A 21,637-nucleotide genomic window follows, 5' to 3' on the forward strand; every position below is an offset into this window, starting at 1 on the left:
AGGTGCCTCTACGATTTCTGAGATCAACCCTCGTGGTCTCTGAGCAGCCTAGCTTTTGAGAAAGCAAACGCCTCTTCAATTTCTGAGATCGGCCTTCGTGGTCTTTGAGCAGCCCAGCTTTTGAGAAAGCAAACGCCTCTTCGATTTCTGAGATCGACCCTCGTGGTTCTGAGCAGCCCAGCTTTTGAGAAAGCAAACGCCTCTTCGATTTCTGAGCAGGCGCCTCTTCGATTTCTGAAGCTCCGTCGAGTGCAGATTTTTATAGAGGCTGGCATTAAGTTCCAAAGCACACTTGAATCTCCACCAGTAGAAGCTCCATTCTTGCACTTCTAAGATCTTGATTTGTCCGACCTTTTCTCTCTTCAACACCTTTGAAAATGTCTGGCCCCTCCGACCGTCGTTTTGACTTGAACCTTGTTGAAGAGGCAGCCACGCCTTATCCAGACAACATATGGCGCCCATCATTCGTCTCCCCAACTGGTCCTCTTACCGTTGGGGATTCCGTGATGAAGAATGATATGACCGCTGCAGTGGTGGCCAGGAACCTTCTCACTCCCAAAGATAACAGACTACTTTCCAAACGGTCTGATGAGTTGGCTGTTAAGGATTCTCTGGCTCTCAGTGTTCAGTGTGCAGGTTCTGTGTCTAATATGGCCCAACGCCTATTTGTTCGAACCCGCCAAGTTGAATCATTAGCGGCTGAAGTGATGAGTCTCAAACAGGAGATTAGAGGGCTCAAGCATGAGAATAAACAGTTGCACCGACTCGCACATGACTATGCTACAAACATGAAGAGGAAGCTTGACTAGATGAAGGAATCTGATGGTCAGGTTTTACTTGATCATCAGAGATTTGTGGGTTTGTTCCAAAGGCATTTATTGCCTTCGTCTTCTGGGGCTGTACCGCGTAATGAAGCTCCAAATGATCAACCTCTGATACCTCTTCCTTCTAGGGTTCTGTCCAGTACTGAGGCTCCGAATGATCCCCCTCCGGTGCCTTCTCTTTCTGGGGCACTACCGACTGCTGAGACTTCTCCTAAGCAACCTTTGTGAAGGCTCCCTCATGTTTGTTTATTTTGACTCATGTATATGTACATATTTGTAACTTATCGGGGATATCAATAAATAAGCTTTCCTTCATTTCAATGTATTGTGTTAAATACACCAAAGCCTTCTTCGCTAAGTTCTTTGAATTTTCTTTTGTTGAAGCTTGTATGTTGAAGCTTTGTGAGTGGAGCATGTAGGTTGAGGTAGTGTTCCCTTAATTTCCCGAGGGAGGAAAACTTCTCGGTTGGAGACTTGGAAAATCCAAGTCACTGAGTGGGATCGGCTATATGAATCTTAGAACGCCATTGTGCTCGGTCCTAGGTCTTCCTCTACCCCTTCGGCCCTGAACCTCTGTCCCATAGTCGCATCTTCTAATCGGAGCGTCAGTAGGCCTTCTTTGCACATGTCCAAACCACCGTAACCGATTTTCTCTCATCTTTCATTCAATTTCGGCTACTCCTACTTTACCCCGGATATCCTCATTCCTAATCTTATCATTTCTCGTGTGCCCACACATCCAACGAAGCATCCTCATCTCCGCTACACCTATTTTGTGTACGTGTTGATGCTTCACCGCCCAACATTCTGTGCCATACAGCATCGCCGACCTTATTGCCGTCCTATAAAATTTTCCCTTGAGCTTCAGTGGCATACGGCGGTCACACAACACGCCGGATGCACTCTTCCACTTCATCCATCCAGCTTGTATTCTATGGTTGAGATCTCCATCTAATTCTCCGTTCTTTTGCAAGATAGATCCTAGGTAACGAAAACGGTCGCTCTTTGGTCTTTCTTGATCTCCGATCCTCACCCCTAACTCGTTTTGGCCTCTATTTGCACTGAACTTACACTCCATATATTCTGTCTTTGATCGGCTTAGGCGAAGACTTTTAGATTCCAACACTTCTCTCCAAAGGTTAAGCTTTGCATTTACCCCTTCCTGAGTTTCATATATCAACACTATATCGTCTGCGAAAAGCATACACCAAGGAATATCATCTTGAATATGTCATGTTAACTCATCCATTACCAAAGCAAAAAGGTAAGGACTTAAGGATGAGCCTTGATGTAATCCTACAGTTATGGGAAAGCTTTCGGTTTGTCCTTCATGAGTTCTTACAACAGTCTTTGCTCCTTCATACATATCCTTTATAGCTTGGATATATGCTACTTGTACTCATTTCTTCTCTAAAATCATCCAAAGAATGTCTCTTGGGACCCTATCATACGCTTTTTCCAAATCTATAAAGACCATGTGTAAATCCTTTTTCCCATCTCTATATCTTTCCATCAATCTTCGTAAGAGATAGATTGCCTCCATGGTTGAGCGCCCTGGCATGAACCCGAATTGGTTGTCCGAAATCCGTGTCTCTTGCCTCAATCTATGCTCAATGACTCTCTCCTAGAGCTTCATTGTATGACTCATTAGCTTAATACCCCTATAGTTCATGCAATTTTGTACGTCGCCTTTATTCTTGTAGATAGGCACCAAAGTGCTCGTTCGCCACTCATTTGGCATCTTTTTCGTTTTCAAAATCCTATTGAAAAGGTCAGTGAGCCATGTTATACCTGTCTCTCCCAAAACTTTCCACACTTCGATTGGTATATCGTCTGGGCCTACTGCTTTTCTATGCTTCATCTTCTTCAAAGCTACAACCACTTCTTCCTTCCGGATTCGACGATAAAAATAGTAGTTTCTACACTCTTCTGAGTTACTCAACTCCCCTAAAGAAGCACTCCTTTCATGTCATTCATTGAAAAGATTATGAAAATAACCTCTCCATCTGTCTTTAACCGCGTTCTCTGTAGCAAGAACCTTTCCATCCTCATCCTTGATGCACCTCACTTGGTTTAGGTCCCTTGTCTTCTTTCCCTTGCTCTAGCTAGTTTATAGATATCCAACTCTCCTTCTTTGGTATCTAGTCGCTTATACATATTGTCATAAGCCGCTAACTTAGCTTCTCTCACAGCTTTATTCACCTCTTGCTTCGCTTTTCTATACCTTTCACCATTTTCATCGGTCCTATCCTTGTATAAGGCTTTACAACATTCCTTCTTAGCCTTCACCTTTGTTTGTACCTCCTCATTCCACCATCAAGATTCCTTTTGGTGTGGGGCAAAGCCCTTGGACTCTCCTAATACCTCTTTTGCTACTTTTCGGATACAACTAGCCATGGAATCCCACATTTGGCTAGCTTCCCCCTCTCTATCCCACACACACTGGGTGATTACTTTCTCTTTGAAAATGACTTGTTTTTCTTCTTTTAGATTCCACCATCTAGAACTTGGGCACTTCCAAGTCTTATTCTTTTTTCTCACTCTTTTGATATGTACATCCATCACCAACAAGCGATGTTGATTAGCCACACTCTCTCCTGGTATAACTTTGCAATCCTTACAAGTTATACGATCCCCTTTCCTCATTAGAAGAAAATCTATTTGTGTTTTTGACGACCCACTCTTGTAGGTGATCACATGTTCTTCTCTCTTCTTAAAGAAGGTGTTGGCTAAGAAGAGATCATATGCCATTGCAAAATCCAAGATAGCTTCCCCATCCTCGTTTCTCTCCCCAAAACCATGGCCACCATGAAAACTTCCATAGTTGCCTGTCTCCCTGCCCACGTGTCCATTTAAATCTCCTCCTATAAATATCTTCTCCGTCTGAGCAATTCCTTGTACCAAGTCTCCATGATCTTCCCAAAATTTCTCCTTCGAACTCGTATCCAACCCTACTTGAGGTGCGTACGCACTAATCACATTGATAAGTTCTTGTCCTATTACAATCTTGATTGCCATGATTCTATCTCCTACCATCTTGACATCTACAACATCTTGTGTCAAGGTCTTGTCCACGATTAGGGGTGGTTCGGTATGGGATCCCATACCGAAACCCTTGTCCCGATTCCCATACCAAAATTTTCGGGAATCCCAATTTCAATACCGATCCCAAACCAAATTTTCGGGAATCCCAATTTTCGGGAATCCCGAAATAGTTTCGAATTTCGGGACAAATCGGGAATCCCAAAAATAATTTTGGGCTTTTGGGCTTTTGGACAAAAAAAAGCTAATATTGGTCCAATTGGACAAAAACCTAATATTGGGCCTGCCCACTGAATGTAACAGCCCCCACATATGGACTTAACTTTTATTCAACCAAATAAAAAAATATTGGGCAAACCTGCAATGTTTATAAGAGCAGTTCAGCTGCATTTTCCACTGGTATGGTAGCCAAGGTTTTAAAATAAATAAAGTAACAAACCCAAAAGCAAAAAAATTAGTTACAATCTAAAGTTTTAATAATTAAGTTACAAACCAAAAGCAAAAAAATTAGTTACAATCCAAAGTTTTAATAATTAAGTTACAATCCAAAGTTTTAATAATTAAGTTACAAACCAAAAGCAAAAAAACAAAGTTTCAAGTTTATGAAGATTGTTGACCTCTTCGGCCCCTTCGGCCCCTTCTTGTTGGCACTTGTAATCTTCCCCTTGATGTTGATGGTTGAGCCATTCCCCTTACAATGGGTGGTCGTGGTCGTGGAGGTAGTGATTGATTTTGACGTTGTTGAACTTGTACTTGAGGTGGTCGAGGAGGTGGAGGTGGCATTTCATTTTCTTGTGTTGTATTCTCCTCACCTCCCAAATTAGCCATGTCTAAAACAATAAACCACAAATCATTTACATTGAATTATAGTCTAATAGATAATAAATACTAAGAAAATAAAAGATGAAATTAAATTGTTTACTTACTTCTTTCTAAGCGTTCAAGCTCCTCGTAGAAACATAATTCGTCAAGGGTAGGCTCCTTGTAGAAACAAAATTATTTTCCTCTAAGCCAATCACTAGTACACACTAAAGCCTCAACCGTTTTAGGTGTTAAGGAAGCTCTAAAAGGATCAACAACTCTCCCACCTTTATCTTGCTTCAAACATATGAGACACAATGTTTGTTTGAGTTCACATGCACAGTGCACCTGTGTTATTGTGTGTGCTATGTACAAATATTCATATTTGACAAGTCCTGCTAGCATCATTCTACATCAATTGACATCTGAAATTATCTATATGATGCATTGGTGCAATGAGAAGTGTAAATTTCTACAGGCACTCAAAGTAATAAAAAAAAAAAAGGAAGATCTATATACCCGTACCTCACAGAAAGGCTACAATCTTTCGAACACCTTGAATGACTTTCAAGTGTCCGTTAACACGAACATACATACCGTTTCTGTTGCAAAATAGGTCAGAACATAATATGTATAAGCACTTCACAAGGTTTTGGTTACTCAACAATCCCAATATCTATATACGAAGATTCAATTCCAACGTAAAGCTCACAGATGATAATGAGAGAACTTACTGTATTTCCTGCATTTCTCGAGTCAAAATTCTCATTCACCCTGTTGAGATAATTAAACATAGAAGATTCAGAACTTATATCATTATGCGTCTATCCATATAATCGAAACACATGTCTAGCTTATTTTGCTAGATTATGCATTGCACTGAACATCAAAACGCAATAAACTCTTCAAACAATTAACATTGTGATAATATAAACGGAATCAAAACGGACAATGCAAAAAGTTACCATCTTCAGCACTTGATTCGCCCTGTCCCGTCATCCACAGTGAAACCAACATCAGTGTTCCTTTCGGCTTATCGAAAACCATCCCAACCACCGATACCTAACCAACCAAACATCATATTAACTGAAACGTTTCGGAAATCTCTTTTTTTCCATTTCAAGTGACTGTTACCCACGAGTTCAAAGTTCAACCAAGCAGTCTTAAATCCCAAACATTAATTCAAACAGAACAACATATACATCCAAACAGTCTTAAATTTACAAGTAAGAAACACGGAAGTTACGAACTTTTTTACCTGAGGTGGAGGAAGAAGAAGAAGGAAGAGGATGCCTGAGGTGGACCGTGGGTTGTGGAAGGAAAGGACGAGGAAGAAGTGAAGTAGTGAACTCTGCAATTCGTCAAGTGTGGTGGTGGGCCGGTGGCTGGCCGGAATTCGTCACAGAGAGAGAGATGAGATGAGGGCTCGTCGGCTAGATGAGGGAGAGATCAGAGACGAGAGAAGAGATTAGGGTCGGCTAGAACGAAAGTGAAGTTTGTGAAATGGTTGTGAAATGGTTTTTGACCTAATAACATATGAACGGCAAAGATTAAATCTAAAACAATGAACGGTTGAAATAATTCTCTTATAATTAAAAGAAAATATATATATATATATATATATATATATATTATATAATATTTATTTTCGGTTCGGTATGGGAATACCGAAAATTTGAGATTCAAAACCGAATCCCGTACCGAAAATATCGGTTTGGTTCGGGATTACATACCGAAAATTTCGGGATTTTTGGTTTGGGATTTTTTTGGTTTGGGATCGGGATTTTTTCGGTTTGGTTTGGGATTTTTGGGATTTTTTTCCAGCCCTATCCACGATGATGCCAACACCGTTTCTCGTTCTATTTGTGCCCAAATACCAAAGTTTAAACCCTGAGTTTTCTAGATCCTTTGCCTTACGACCAACCCACTTAGTTTCTTGTAGGCACATAATATTTATCCTTCTCCTCACTATAACTTCCACTACTTCCATAGATTTTCCTGTTAAGGTTCTTATATTCCACGTTCCTAAACGCATTTTGCTCTCTTGAACTCTACCCTTCTGTCCTAGCTTCTTCACTCTCCCCCGTCTAATAGGATCAAAGTACTTCTTTTGTGTGTCCTGTGTGAAGTTGATAGGAGCATATGCTCCCAAACAACTTTGAGTGGAGTCGTTCGAAAAGAAGTTTATATGGCCCCCTTGCTCATTTAACACTGCATCCGGGTGCCGATGGAGATACAGCGACCCTTGCTCACTTATCACTGTGCTCGGGCCACACAGCGCGCCACCTACGGGTGACGCCCTAGCTTTAGCGCAATTTCGTTCTTGATTCATTTTCATAAGGATTCGACGTAATTATGGAGTGCCGGCTGTCGACTACCTGACGCCCTCCCCCTCCTCCTTTATCCGGGCTTGGGACCGGCAATGTGAGATAAACTTACATAGGCGGAGTTATGCAAAGCAGCTCCATGACGAGACAAAATTGAAGCAACGGGATCATAACCATCTCTAAGAGCAACTGTTGCAGTATCCAGCTGTAAGTTCACCAGGCTGCGCTATCGTCTTGTACCACCAATATATTCCACCAATTTTAGCCACCAATAGAATAGAAGTTTGCTTATTTTCTTGATATTTCTTCAGAATGTTAGCTGCCTTTGCAAGAATATCATCTGCAGGATGGAGTAACCTACCACTGTACCATTCATACAACGAAGCAGCACATTGTATGTTGGTTCGGAGATTGCACTGTCCCAAATAGTTCAACTTGTTGAAGCTCCACAGCGTACCAGAGCACTTGTTCAGAAACTAGCTGACCAGATTCAAAGTTTTTTGTTCCAACAGTGAGTTTTTTTGTTTAATCCTCAAACTTTCCATATCGCAGATAAATTAATGAGTAATTTTTTTCAGCGAGTGAAGTTTTATGTGCTTTTTTTCCATCATACTTACACCAAAACACAAACTAAAACCGAAAATTGGATATGGACAAGTATTCAAAGCACTGAGCTGCATCTGACTGTCAGCAGGAGATGATTTTTCTTGATGAAAATGCCGTTCTTGATTTAAAAGATCAGCAGCCTATTTCTAGGAGTTGCTTTTCTTCTTATCATCTTTTAAGGTTTCTCGTCATTTCATTTCCTTTATGTCTTCGGCTTCTTTCCTTTTCTTTTGCCTAGTTTTCCGCTTTGAGCTTTTTATCCAATGACTTTTTTGAGTTTTTTTTCTTTTGCCTGGTACACCGCGTATTATGACAATATTTCAAATGCATAGTTGATTCTTTTTTCTTTCTTACGTACATCAGGTTGTCATTGTAGCATTTTTGACATGGCTTGGATGGTTCATCCCTGGAGAATTTGGTCTTTTCCCCGAAAACTGGATACCAAAAGGCATGGCTAAATTTGAGCTGGCATTACAGTTTGGTATCTCAGTGTTAGTGGTTGCTGACCCTTGTGCCTTGGGACTAGCAACCCCTACAGTGGTAATGGTTGCAACAGGGAAACGCTCTGCCTCGGTTCGATCAATGTTTAGGCTCTTGACATAAAACTAAATACAATCTATGTCATTGGGGATGGAGGATGTTCTTTATGCATATATTGGGATTGAACATGCAACTATTATTGCAAAGTTGGAATCTATCTCATATGACCCTTTGGTCTGGACGATTGATGGCTGTATGCACCTTGTCCATGTCACCAAGCCGAACTCGCCAAGTTTTAAATCCCCATTTCTTGTAGATGACAGCTCTCATCGAAGGAGAGTTCTCTTTACCCCAACTCCTTTTTTTTATAACAAGGCTAATAATTGTTTCGTTCTTTTTGTGGTTTTTGTTCTTTCCAAAATTAAAAGTTGAACAAACGGTACCTAAGTCATGAAGGTTGATAAAACAGGGACTCTAACAGTTGGAAAACTCGTAGTAGTTGATGATGTGCCTCTTCTCCAATTACACAATGGTGGAGTTCTGTGCTGTGTTTATTGCCACAGAGGTTGGTGCTTATGTTTCAAATTTGTACATGAAAAGTTTAATTTGCGTATTAAAAAAGTTTGAGTGTTTGTAGAGTTATGCTACAGATGAGACCACTCATTGTTATTATGCTATCGAAAATTATTTTGTCAATCTTCTATTTGAGAAATATGTAGGCAAATAGTGAACACCCAATAGAAAAATCGGTGGTGGAGCATGCTAAGAGGCTGCTAAAGACGTTTGGATCAACTAAACATGTGATGGAGGATAAGGACTTTGAGGTGCACACAGGAGCTGGCGTTAGTGGAAGAGTTGGCGACAAATGGTTTTGGCTGGGAACTGGTCTGACAATTCTTGACACGATCCGATAACCCGACACGACACGACACGAAAATAAAAGGTGTTTGGGTCGACACGATAACGAATCGGGTCGGTATCGGGTAACTCGATAAGCACATGTTAAGATAACGGGTTGGTTCGGGTATACACGTAGGTAACATGATACACGATAAGCAGAATATTAATTTAATAATTTTATAACCCTAAAAATACTATAATTGTGTATATATATTAAATTAACTATAATAATTATATATATATAATTTTAAATTAAATTTTATACCCCGAAAAACTATAATAATTATACGTACAAAATAATAGATTTAAATCTACTTAATAAATAAATAAATATATATACACACACACACCATTGAACTTCATGGGATACGAATTATACGAAACTAATATCAACGATCCAACCGTCAAACTTGTTTGTCTATGCTTCGAGATCGCATCATTGAAAAATCGCAAAAAACAAACATTCAGATATCAAGTAACCGAACAAAACTTTTCGACGGTTATAAAACAAAAAATCACGATTTAACGGTTATTTTAACTCTGATTTTTATGATTTTTTTACAGCTACACTCTTTGACCATGTATGAATACAATGAATGAATTTGATCTTCAATTTAAAATATTTACACTAGTGGATATCTTAAGTTATACTTAATGAAAGTATGAATAAACTCTTAAGTGTTAGTGAATCTATTGTTTTAATGGGATACAAATTATATGAAACTAGTTTCAACGATCCAACCGTCAAACATGTTTGTATATACTTCGAGATCGCATACGCCAAAAATTGAAAAAAACAAACATATAGAGATCAAGTAACGGGACAAAACCTTTCGACGGTTATAAAAAGAAAAATCACGATTTAATGGTTATTTTAACTCCGATTTTGATGATTTTTTACAGCTACACTCCTTGACCATATATGAATACAATGAGTGAATTCGATCTTCAATTTAAAATATTTACACTAGTGGATACCACAAAATCTTATGTTATACTTGATAAAAGTATGAATAAACTCTTAAGTGTTAGTGAATCTATTGTTTTGATGGGATACACATTCTACGAAACTAGTTTCAATGATCCAACCGTCAAACATGTTTGTATATATTTCGAGATCGCATACGCCAAAAATATCAAAAAACAAACATTCAGAAATCAAGTAACAGGACAAAACTTTTCGACGGTTACAAATAGAAAAATCACGATTTAACGATTATTTTAACTCTGATTTTGATGATTCTTTACAGCTACACTCCTTGACTCTATATGAATATAATGAATAAATTCGATCTTCAATTTAAAATATTTACACTAGTGGATACCACAAAATCTTGTTATACTTAATGAAAGTATGAATAAACTCTTAAGTGTCAATGAATCTATTATTTTGATGGGATACGCATTCTACAAAACTAGTTTCAACGATCCAACCGTCAAACATGTTTGTATATACTTTCAGATCGCATACGCCAAAAATTGCAAAAAACAAACATATAGAGATCAAGAAACGTGACAAAATCTTTCAACGGTTATAAAAAGAAAAATCACGATTTAACGGTTATTTTAACTCCGATTTTAATGCTTTTTTACAACTACATTCCTTGACCCTATATGAATACAACGAATGAATTCGATCTTCAATTTAAAATATTTACACTAGTGGATACCACAAAATCTTATGTTATAGTTAATGAAAGTGAGAATAAACTCTTAAGTGTTAGTGAATCTATTGTTTTGATGGGATACGCATTCTACGAAACTAGTGTCAATGATCCAACCATCAAACATGTTTGTATATACTTCGAGATCGCATACGCCAAAAATATCAGAAAACAAACATCCAGAAATCAAGTAACGGGACAAAACTTTTCAACGGTTATAAATAGAAAAATCACAATTTAATGGTTATTTTAACTTCGATTTTGTTAATTTTTTACAGCTACACACCTTGACCCTATATGAATACAATGAATGAATTTGATCTTCAATTTAAAATATTTACACTAGTGGATGCCACAAAATCTTGTTATACTTAATGAAAGTATGAATAAACTCTTAAGTGTTAGTGAATCTATTGTTTTGATGGGATACGCATTCTACAAAACTAGTTTCAACGATCCAACCGTAAAAAATGTTTGTATATACTTCCAGATCGCATACACCAAAAATTGCAAAAAAAAAAAACAGATCAAGATCAAGTAACGTAACAAAACGTTTCGACAGTTATAAAAAGAAAAATCACGATTTAATGGTTATTTTAACTCCGATTTTGATGATTCTTTACAGCTACACTCCTTGACCCTATATGAATACAATGAATGAATTCGATCTTCAATTTAAAATATTTACACTAGTTGATACCACAAAATCTTATGTTATACTTAATGAAAGTATGAATAAACTCTTAAGTGTTAGTGAATCTATTGTTTTGATGGGATACGCATTCTACAAAACTAGTTTCAACGATCCAACCGTCAAATATGTTTGTATATACTTCCAGATCGCATACGCCAAAAATATCAAAAAAACAACATTCAGAAATCAAATAACGAGACAAAACTTTTCGACGGTTATAAATAGAAAAATCACGATTTAACGGTTATTTTAACTCTGAATTTGATGATTCTTTACGGTTATACTCCTTGACCCTATATGAATACAATGAATGAATTCGATCTTCAATTTAAAGTGGATACCACAAAATCTTGTTATACTTAATGAAAGTATGAATAAACTCTTAAGTGTTAGTGAATCTATTGTTTTGATGGGATACGCATTCTACAAAACTAGTTTCAACGATCCAACCGTCAAACATGTTTGTATATACTTCCATATCGCATACGCCAAAAATTGCAGAAAACAAACATATAGAGATCAAGTAATGGGACAGAACGTTTCGACGGTCATAAAAAGAAAAATCACGATTTAACGGTTATTTTAACTCCGATTTTGATGATTCTTTACAGCTACACTCCTTGACCCTATATGAATACAATGAATGAATTCGATCTTCAATTTAAAATATTTACACTAGTGGATACCACAAAATTTTATGTTATACTTAATGAAAGTATGAATAAACTCTTAAGTGTTAGTGAATCTATTGTTTTGATGGGATACACATTCTACGAAACTAGTTTCAACGATCCATCCATCAAACATGTTTGTATGTATTTCAAGATCACATACGCCAAAAATATCAAAAAACAAACATTTAGAAATCAAGTAACGGGACAAAACTTTTCGACGGTTACAAATAGAAAAATCACGATTTAACGATTATTTTAACTCTAATTTGATGATTCTTTACAGCTACACTCCTTGACTCTATATGAATACAATGAATGAATTCGATCTTCAATTTAAAATATGAATAAACTCTTAAGTGTCAATGAATCTATTATTTTGATGGGATACGGATTCTACAAAACTAGTTTCAACGATCCAACCGTCAAATATGTTTGTATACACTTCCAAATCGCATACACCAAAAATATCAAAAAACAAACATTCAGAAATCAAATAACGAGACAAAACTTTTCGACGGTTATAAATAGAAAAATCACGATTTAATGGTTATTTGAACTCCGAATTTGATGATTCTTTACAGCTATACTCCTTGAGCCTATATGAATACAATGAATGAATTCGATCTTAAATTTAAAGTGGATACCACAAAATCTTGTTATACTTAATGAAAGTGTGAATAAACTCTTAAGTGTTAGTGAATCTATTGTTTTGATGGGATATGCATTCTACAAAACTAGTTTCAACGATCCAACCGTCAAACATGTTTGTATATACTTTCAGATCGCATACGCCAAAAATTGCAAAAAACAAACATATAGAGATCAAGAAACGGGACAAAACCTTTTGACGGTTATAAAAAGAAAAATCACGATTTAACGGTTATTTTAACTCCGATTTTAATGATTTTTTACAACTACATTCCTTGACCCTATATGAATACAATGAATGAATTCGATCTTCAATTTAAAATATGTACACTAGTGGATACCACAAAATCTTATGTTATACTTAATGAAAGTATGAATAAACTCTTAAGTGTTAGTGAATCTATTGTTTTGATGGGATACGCATTCGACGAAACTAGTTTCAATGATCCAACCGTCAAACATGTTTGTATATACTTCGAGATCGTATACGCCAAAAATTGCAAAAAACAAACATTTAGAGATAAAGTAACGGGACAAAACTTTTCGACGGTTATAAAATAAAAAATCACGATTTAATGGTTATTTTAACTCCAATTTTGATGATTTTTTACAGCTACACTCCTTGACCCTATATGAATACAATGAATGAATTCGATCTTCAATTTAAAAATTACACTAGTGGATACCACAAAATCTTATGTTATACTTAATGAAAGTATGAATAAACTATAATAATTATATATACATATATTAATTTTACAATTTTATACCCCTAAAAACTAAAATAATTATATAATATATATATATATATATATATTAAATTATGTGTTTTAATGTTTTGAAGTAATATTTATGTGGCAAAGTGTGGTATGTGCATATTTAAGAAAAAAAATATATTTTTCTTAACGGGTCATAACGGGTCGGGTAAAGTGACCCCGACCTGTTAAGGACCTGTTAAGATAACATGTGTGACACGACACGACCCGTTAAGATAACAGGTGTTACACAAAAACGACACGAACACGACAGACACGACCTGTTTGCCAGGCCTACTGGAAACAAGAGGCTCATGCGGGAAAACAATGTCCAGGTTGGTCCTGAGGTTGACAAGTATTTCGGAACATGAGAATCTGGCTCGAACGTGTGTGTTGGTTGCCATTGATGGAAAGATTGCTGGGTCATTTGCTGTAACCAAGGAAGAAAATATCGGTAATATCGGAAATATCGGTAGTCCGAAAACACGGAAATATCGATGGAAATATCGGGATAATATCGATATCGATAAAAATTACATGGAAACCACGGAAATTGTAAGAAAAACTTGGAAATTTTTATTGAAACTTTGCAGGATGTTTATTTAGTCAATTATCTATTAGTTTATCACAAAAAATTGGAAGGAAATGCATTGCATGATGAATTTAACATTATCAAGTTGATTATATAGCGAGCTGACAAACATTGTGAGTGTAGAAAATATGTAGTAATTAATGAAAGAAGTTTAAACACACCAATTGGGGCTTATTGCGGCAAGTTTTTTAGATATGACCTCGCATCAAGTCGTCTTTTGTGTTAATTTGTAATCTTAACTGATTTTGTTGTGTTGTGTCAATTAGTTAAATTAAGCGGTACATCCAATTGGGGCTTATAAACATTTTAATTCTCCTTAAAAATCTAAGGGCATTTAATCAAGATTTTAAGTGATTCTTTAAATTTTAAGGGGTATTCGATCATGATTTTTAAGAAATTCATACATTCCAAATGTATTCATTTAGAAATTGATTCGAAGAGATTTTTAAAAAGTTGGGAAACTCGAAAAAATTAGAAATATTTCACATAATATTTTAAACATTCTCAAATCGCTCCCTAAAAATTTGAGGGAATTCACTTAAAATTTTACATAAAAGTTTTAAAAATTATTAAACTTCATCAAAATTCATAAATTTTTAAATCTATTATAATCCTTTAAAATCTGAATGGAGTAAAAAATTCAAATCTAAACCTAATATGAAACAATCACTAAATTACATAGAATTTCTAAACCAAATCTAACAAGGATCAATTACAATTCTAATACGATGTTGTAATTACTTGGAGTTTTTTAGGGCAATATGTAACACCCACCCCCATTTATAAAGATATATTTGTGTAATTATCCCCTAAACATTTTAATATATCAAATTGGTCCTCTTTGACTACCCAATCAGGATCCAAAACATTGGATCCCTTCCTTTCTGAAGTGGCCAAGTGGCAGCCTCCCCTCCACTCTTCTCTTTTCTCTCTCTGTTCCCCCGTGACTCCCTTCTTCTTTTCTTCCTTCTTTGTGTTTTCTTTTCTGTTTTCTTCTATCTCCCTCTCGGCTCTCTCTCTCATATCTCCCTCTTCTCTCTTCTCTGCACCGCAACACGCACGAACCCATCTCCCTGCGCGAGGAACATCACCATCACCATCTTGTCCTCATGGCCGTGCTCCACCCTCGGTCTCTCGATCGATCCTTCTCCATCCTTCTCCCTCAATCTCTCCTTGTTTCTTCTTCGGATCTCCCCCTATCTCTTCTCTGCAACTCACCTTCTCCCTCAGTCTCTCCTTGTTTCTTCTTCGGTTCTCCCCCCCCATTTCTTCTTCGGCTACCGTTGCGATGACGACGGAGGATCGTCGGCGATATTATGGCTAATATCGCGATAATATTGCGATATTAGCAATATTATCGCGATATTATTACGATAATTAAGTGTAAACGTTGAAAATATCGCTATGTAAAAATAACGATATTATCGGCGATATTTCGCCGATAATATCGATATTTTCTTCCCTGGCTGTAACTGATCCAGTGAAGCCATAGGAAACAAGACAAGAATGTCAGGTCTACTCTGAATGCCGGTTTCATTTCAATATGTATAATTAAACATTGTTGAAAATGTTGGCTTGATGTGAATTAATGTAGTATTAGTGTTTGCAAGTTTTGGGAAATGTTATACTTTTATAGGAGGTTATGCCAAATTTTGGTAGAATTTTAAGTATGTTTTTTACATTAAATTTTTTTTTTCCAGCTAAGACAAACACCAGAAGGCCATGCCGACAGTTGAAGACGACGAAGGTGACATGCATGGTCAACAATCGGATTAAGGTTGCATATGATGAGTGACATCGTGCAGTGGCTATGCCGTAGCTTGGCCAATGACATTGGTGCCAATGTTCGGAGCCATTGCCATATGCAGTGAGAATCTTGGAGAGTAGTGTCGAATGAGATGAAGAAGGTGGTGCGGCATGAGTTGTCAGTTAGTATATAAATTCTCAACTTTTATTCATTTTTTCAATAAAGTATACAAATATTAATTAAAAAATATATATTGTTTTAACATTTTCATATTTATAGACAACTTATTTTAACATTTTCATAACCAAGTACAAATAGTGAAAGAGCGACCTTCACAAACATTATGAGCTATATGATGATCCAGAAACCTTTGGAAGAGGATTGCCCTAAAGAGTTGGTGGAGCACCCAGAGGATTGGGAGTACCGTTGCAAGCATTTTCAAGAGCCGAAGTATTTTGTGAAATCATGTTCCTGGATTTCACTGTTATAATCTACGTATTTGTATTATTGAGATTTTATATTATTTTTCGAGAATTTATTTTAATTTGTTTGAATTAAGATTTTAATTAAATTAGTTACGAAGTTTGAAGTTTGTAGATTAATTATTTAAAATCCGTGGACCTTTCGAGGTCACAATTTATATCGTTGAATAGATTTCGAGATCACGAACGTATAAGTGAAAGCCGCTTGCGAGTCCGAGTTTTAACGGTATGTTTACGGATATTTGAAGTTGTGTTACTAATCTATATATTTTAATTTATTTTAAAACTCCCACATAGTGGGAGAGGGACCAGGGAGAAATGGGAAATAAAAGGGAACAGACAGAAAAAAAAAAGGGGGGGGGGAAGGAGGGTCTGATTTTGACCCCTTTTTGGGCATTTTCGACCCTTTTGACCCATAAACTTGACCCGCTCATATCTTCTTCATCCGAGCTCCGTTTTGGGTGATCTTAGTGTCCATGGAAAGCTCTTGAAGAGCCCTACGACCCTGTGTTAGATTCCCCATTTTCTGATCCACTTTTCTAGTTCGAGGCAGCAAAGTCCCGTGGGTTTTTCGGCGATTGTGTCATATTTCCGGTGATTCCGGCAACCATTTCATTCGAGTGAGGTATGAAACTTCATCTACTCTTCATAATCTCCAAGTTGGTATGCTTGGTTTGTACTTTCGTATTCGTTTTAGAGTTGGGTGTTTAAAACCCTAGAAACCCGGTTTTCCCCGATGAATTTGGATGGTTTTCGATCAGAATTTGTTGTTGGCCTAGTTGTGAATAATGCTTCCCTTGTTGAGATCTTCATTCTTGTAAAACATGAGAATTTTTGGAAAAAGTCGGATTTTCCAATGTGTGGCATTTGATTTATGAAATGTTGTTGGTTGAGTATATTTAGATAGGTCCACCACTTGGATATTCTAACAGTTGGCGATACTTTAAATTCTTATATTTATATCATTTGTGAATATGGCTTGGTGTTATAAATGTGATTCTATTGAAATGTGATTTTATATATTTAGCCGTAGACATATGCTTATTAGCATGATTTGGCTTGTGTACTGATGATGGTTGTAATATATGTGAGTTTAATTATCCTTTTAGTAATGTGAATGATGAGTATGATTATTTTCATGACAATGTGATCCTAGAATCCTATTAGAGGTATGTTGTAGCACTTATATGCTTGGGTGACATATTAGTGGTGACCTCGAGAAGTTGATGGTGTAGGCGACTACGTTGTAACTCATAGGGGTTGAGATGTGGATAAGTTGAGGTGTTGAGTTTATTGCACTATGAAGTAGTTGTACATTGATGGTCCTGCTTGGTATATCCGCATTGGGGGACCATACGCATTCTAGGAGTGATCATGCTTGGTATATCCGCATTGGGTGATCACTACCTACCTGATTATTTTGACCCTGCTTGGTTAATCCGCATTGGGGGGTCATTAGTGGTCCTGCTTGGTTAATCCGCATTGGGGGACCATACTATATATGGATCGCGCTTGGTTAACCCGCGTTGGGTAATCCTTATGGCCATGTATGCTTAGGAGTGATCATGCTTGGTTAATCCGCATTGGGTGATCACTTCCTAATAGTTGTAGGGGTGACTCTGCTTGGTTAATCCACATTTGGGGGTCACTGCCTACTTGGTTACTTTCTTAAAGGTAGCTCTGCTTGGTTAATCTGCTTTTGGGGGGGGGCACTTCTTGTTTGGTTACTTATGTGGGCTTCAGTTGAATTGCGTCCCTCTAGCCCTAGTTTTAATGTACATATGAATGATGGTTTTTAGAATCTTGATGGTTTGAATGGGATAAGTCGTTGGATGTTTGGGTGACTCTTTCGGAGTTGCAGCGACTTGATTATGATTTCATAAAGCATGATTCTACACTCATTGTTTATAGATTGCGATCGATGATCTGTTTTTACTAAATATCACATAATTGTATTATTGTCACTCACCTGAGCCTCGCAGTTTATTTTAAGTATCTGATTGGCCAAAAGTACCATTTCTATGATGTAGGCACTAATTTTACATATGACAGGTCTGAGTAGATTATGAGAAACTGCTTGATATTTTGGTGCCGTTGAGTGGTCTGGAACCCGGTGTTGTTGGATTCCATCGAGTGGTCCGGAATCTTTGCTCTTGCTCATCCCCATAAGATTAGTCTAGAACCCTAGATTCGAGTGAATGAGAATTACTCACAATAGACCTTGTGAATATAAAATAGAGTTACTATGTTATTGCTCATAATCCAAGTAGGGAATTATGTAGAGTTCCTTAATTAAATTCGTGAAATAATATGCTATCTCACTAATTATTTAATGTAATTAAATATTAATATTATGCTTCGTGATTCCTTGATATGTTATAAGCTATGGACTGAGATATAATGTTGGAAGCATAGTGATTGGTATGATGTAGTGAAATGTGATTTGACTTGTGTATTGGAAATGGTTGTGACATGTGATTGAAATGCATATTGAATTGCTTGGGAGATGTGAGGTCTAGTAATGGATCGATAATCTATTGTGATGGGGATTTGTTGCTCAATATTGTTTCGTTTCGTTGAGTCTTTGTGAATTGAGTAACTTGAATCATGTCTTGTTCCTTCGAGCCATTGTTATGCTTTTTGGACTTCCGTTCAGTTATGTGGAGTGGTCCGGAACTGAGTTCTACTTGGATTTCGTTGATTGATGGTCTGGAATCCCTTCTACTCCGCGATTCCGTTGAGTGATGATCCGGAATCGTATCCTGATTGGATTCCGTTGAGTGATGGTCCGGAATCCCCTTTGGTGCCTTGGTTCCGTTGGGTGGTCCAAAGTCCCCTTTCCCAGAGATGTAGTCTTCGATCGAACTGTGTCGTTCTAGCCCGCATTTCAACGTGTTGTATGTGTTATTGATGATGTGATGGTTGGCATTATTAATTGATGTGATTGTGGAATAATGTTGGTTGTGATTGTTGTCATTATGATTAGACTCGTTGATCATTTGGTTAAAGGATAACATGTTGAACTACGAATGGCTTGATCCCTATTGAAGGTATGTAGGCAGTCTAACGAAGAGGTTAGATGCAGCCATAAATTGTACGAAAAATGCTATGAAATTTGAATCTTGATTTATGCTTTGTACATATCCCGGAGGCGGGGTATGTTAGATGTACGGGTATTGGTGACGTCACGTGTCGATTCTGGACGTATGTTGGGATCGGGGCGTGACATATTTGGTAAGTATATTAATAATATTTTAATAATAATTTATTAATTTGTTAGTTATTTTTTATATTCTTTTTAATATTTTCTTTCAAATAGACTCACTAATATGTACATTTCATGTTTAATAAAAGAGAGCTAAGGCAAACGACATCAACCGGCCAAAAAAGAAACTTTTCCACTGGTCCGGTTTGAGGCCATTCTCCTATAGGTTGGAGTAGTAACGTAACGTAACGTAAAAGTATATTAATTTTAAATTCTAATAAATATTAATTTCAATTAAGATTACTAACATTTTTTTTAACTTCTTTTTGTTTCAGAAAGGTTCCAAGTTCTCGGAGATTGACATGTTCAAGGACATTGATATTCGACCCGGCAATGAGACCAATGAGCAACTCCATATAAGTTTATATAATTGTTATTATTCTTAGATATTTATAAATAGTATAAATATAAATTAAATATGAATATGTTTTTTCTTATTATTACAAGCTACTATGGTGGAGAAGAGTAAGCCTGTTATCCAAGAGGTGGCATCGCAGCTTCCCTCGAAGACCCTAATCAAAGATGTCACTCTGATCGAGGATGCGGGTCTTCAGATCCTAACTGAGACCCTAGATCAAACCCTTGGTCTTTGGCTTGGTAAGGTTTACCTGGGGATGAGGAATGCGCAACATCATGACATTGCTGCCTCCTCTTCCAGACAGAGCACAGGATAGGTCACCACGTTAATGCAGGAAGTTGCAAACCTAAAACAGATGCTTAAGGCCCAGTGCGATAAGATGAGCCATGTCTTACACGCTCTCCAGTTGTCCAACTTTTGATTCCCGATGCCACCAGTTGCTCTTACACGCTCTCCCAGCCTCTCCACCCAGCAGATACCCAACAGTCCGACCCAACAAACCTTGAAGACCTTCTTTTGTAGTTTTATTTTTTATTTTTTTTATTCGGATATTATAAATTTTTTTTCAGCTAGTACGTACATATATATATGTATATATATATATATATATATATTACAGACAAATATTTTTTTATTTATTAATTATGTTTATAAATTAATTAAAATAATTACAAAAAATTAATTAAAATATGTAATTTAATAAAAAAAAATTATAAATAAAGAGAAAAAAAAATTAAAAATACCTTTTCACGACAAAAGATCTTCGTCGCATAAGATTAAAAGTAAGGAAGGCTCGTCGCGCAACATCTTGAATGGCAAACATTTCATAATTCAAAATATTGAAATTACTCAAAAACCAAATATTGTAAGATAAATTTCTTAAATTTCATTGCATCCTTGTTTACTCTGTGAAACCATTTGTCGCAGAGGTTTACCTAACAACTACTTGTCATCGCCATAACCTCAACATGAGGACAAGTTGTCGTACCCTTTACTTTGACGCGATGATATACTTTGTTCCCCTATCTTTGAAGCGACGAACGGATTAGCCTTCACGCAAAGAACCTCATGCAAATGCATTCTTCATGACCTTTGCGCGATGACGTCTGTGCGACGTAAGTTCATTCTATGGTTTAATTTTTTACGCTCTTTATCGGGTGGTTTCTTTTATCTGCAGAACACGTTTACTATTTTAAGAGAGGTGTTAGTATTCCTCTTTTAGATTCACTTTCAGAGTCTGCGCATGCGAATCGTGGTGGACATAAAACCCATGTAGAAGAACAAGAAAAAAAAGAAGAAAGTGATAATGATCTTGTCATAAATGACTTTCGCAAATTGGACGAAATATTAAAAGAAAATTTAGATCTAGACCAAGAAAACTTCTCATACGATGAGATGGTAGATGAAAACGAAGAGAAAATTTTTATAAGTAAAAGTAAGTTTAAAAGGACCAAGTCTGAACTAGAAAATTTTAATTAGAACTGCAGAAGAAACACAAATTTTGGGAGAAAATCCGATTATATATTGGGAAAGAAATCAAGAAGTGGCAAAGTTGGACATTATAAATCCAGAATTAAGAATAATAACAAGCATAGACTATGATAGTAAAGATAAAGAAGAATTTCAGAAGCAAATAGAAGAACTCTATAAATTAGGAGTCATAAGGAAAAGTAGTAGTCCTCATCAATCAGCAGCCTTTATAGTTAGAAATAGGGTAAAGATATTAAGAGGAAAAGCGCAAATGGTGATAAACTACCAGAGATTGAATGACAACACTT

The 21,637-nt window shown here is 36.7% G+C and overlaps 1 long non-coding RNA gene and 1 pseudogene across 1 annotated transcript; both read right to left on the reverse strand.

Annotated features, from left to right (window-relative positions):
* The window catches only part of LOC139194752 (inactive beta-amylase 4, chloroplastic-like), a 32,794-nt pseudogene that overhangs the window by 3,012 nt on the left and 8,145 nt on the right, over window positions 1-21,637 (reverse strand).
* On the reverse strand, window positions 4,321-5,259 carry LOC139194106 (uncharacterized). Its single transcript, XR_011578815.1, has 2 exons — window positions 4,793-5,259; window positions 4,321-4,696 (listed from the first exon to the last, which is right to left on the reverse strand). It is a non-coding gene; the product is annotated as an uncharacterized lncRNA (long non-coding RNA).

Source organism: Malus domestica, chromosome 03 (genome assembly GCF_042453785.1).
Source record: "Malus domestica chromosome 03, GDT2T_hap1".
Classification (NCBI taxonomy): Eukaryota; Viridiplantae; Streptophyta; class Magnoliopsida; order Rosales; family Rosaceae; genus Malus; species Malus domestica.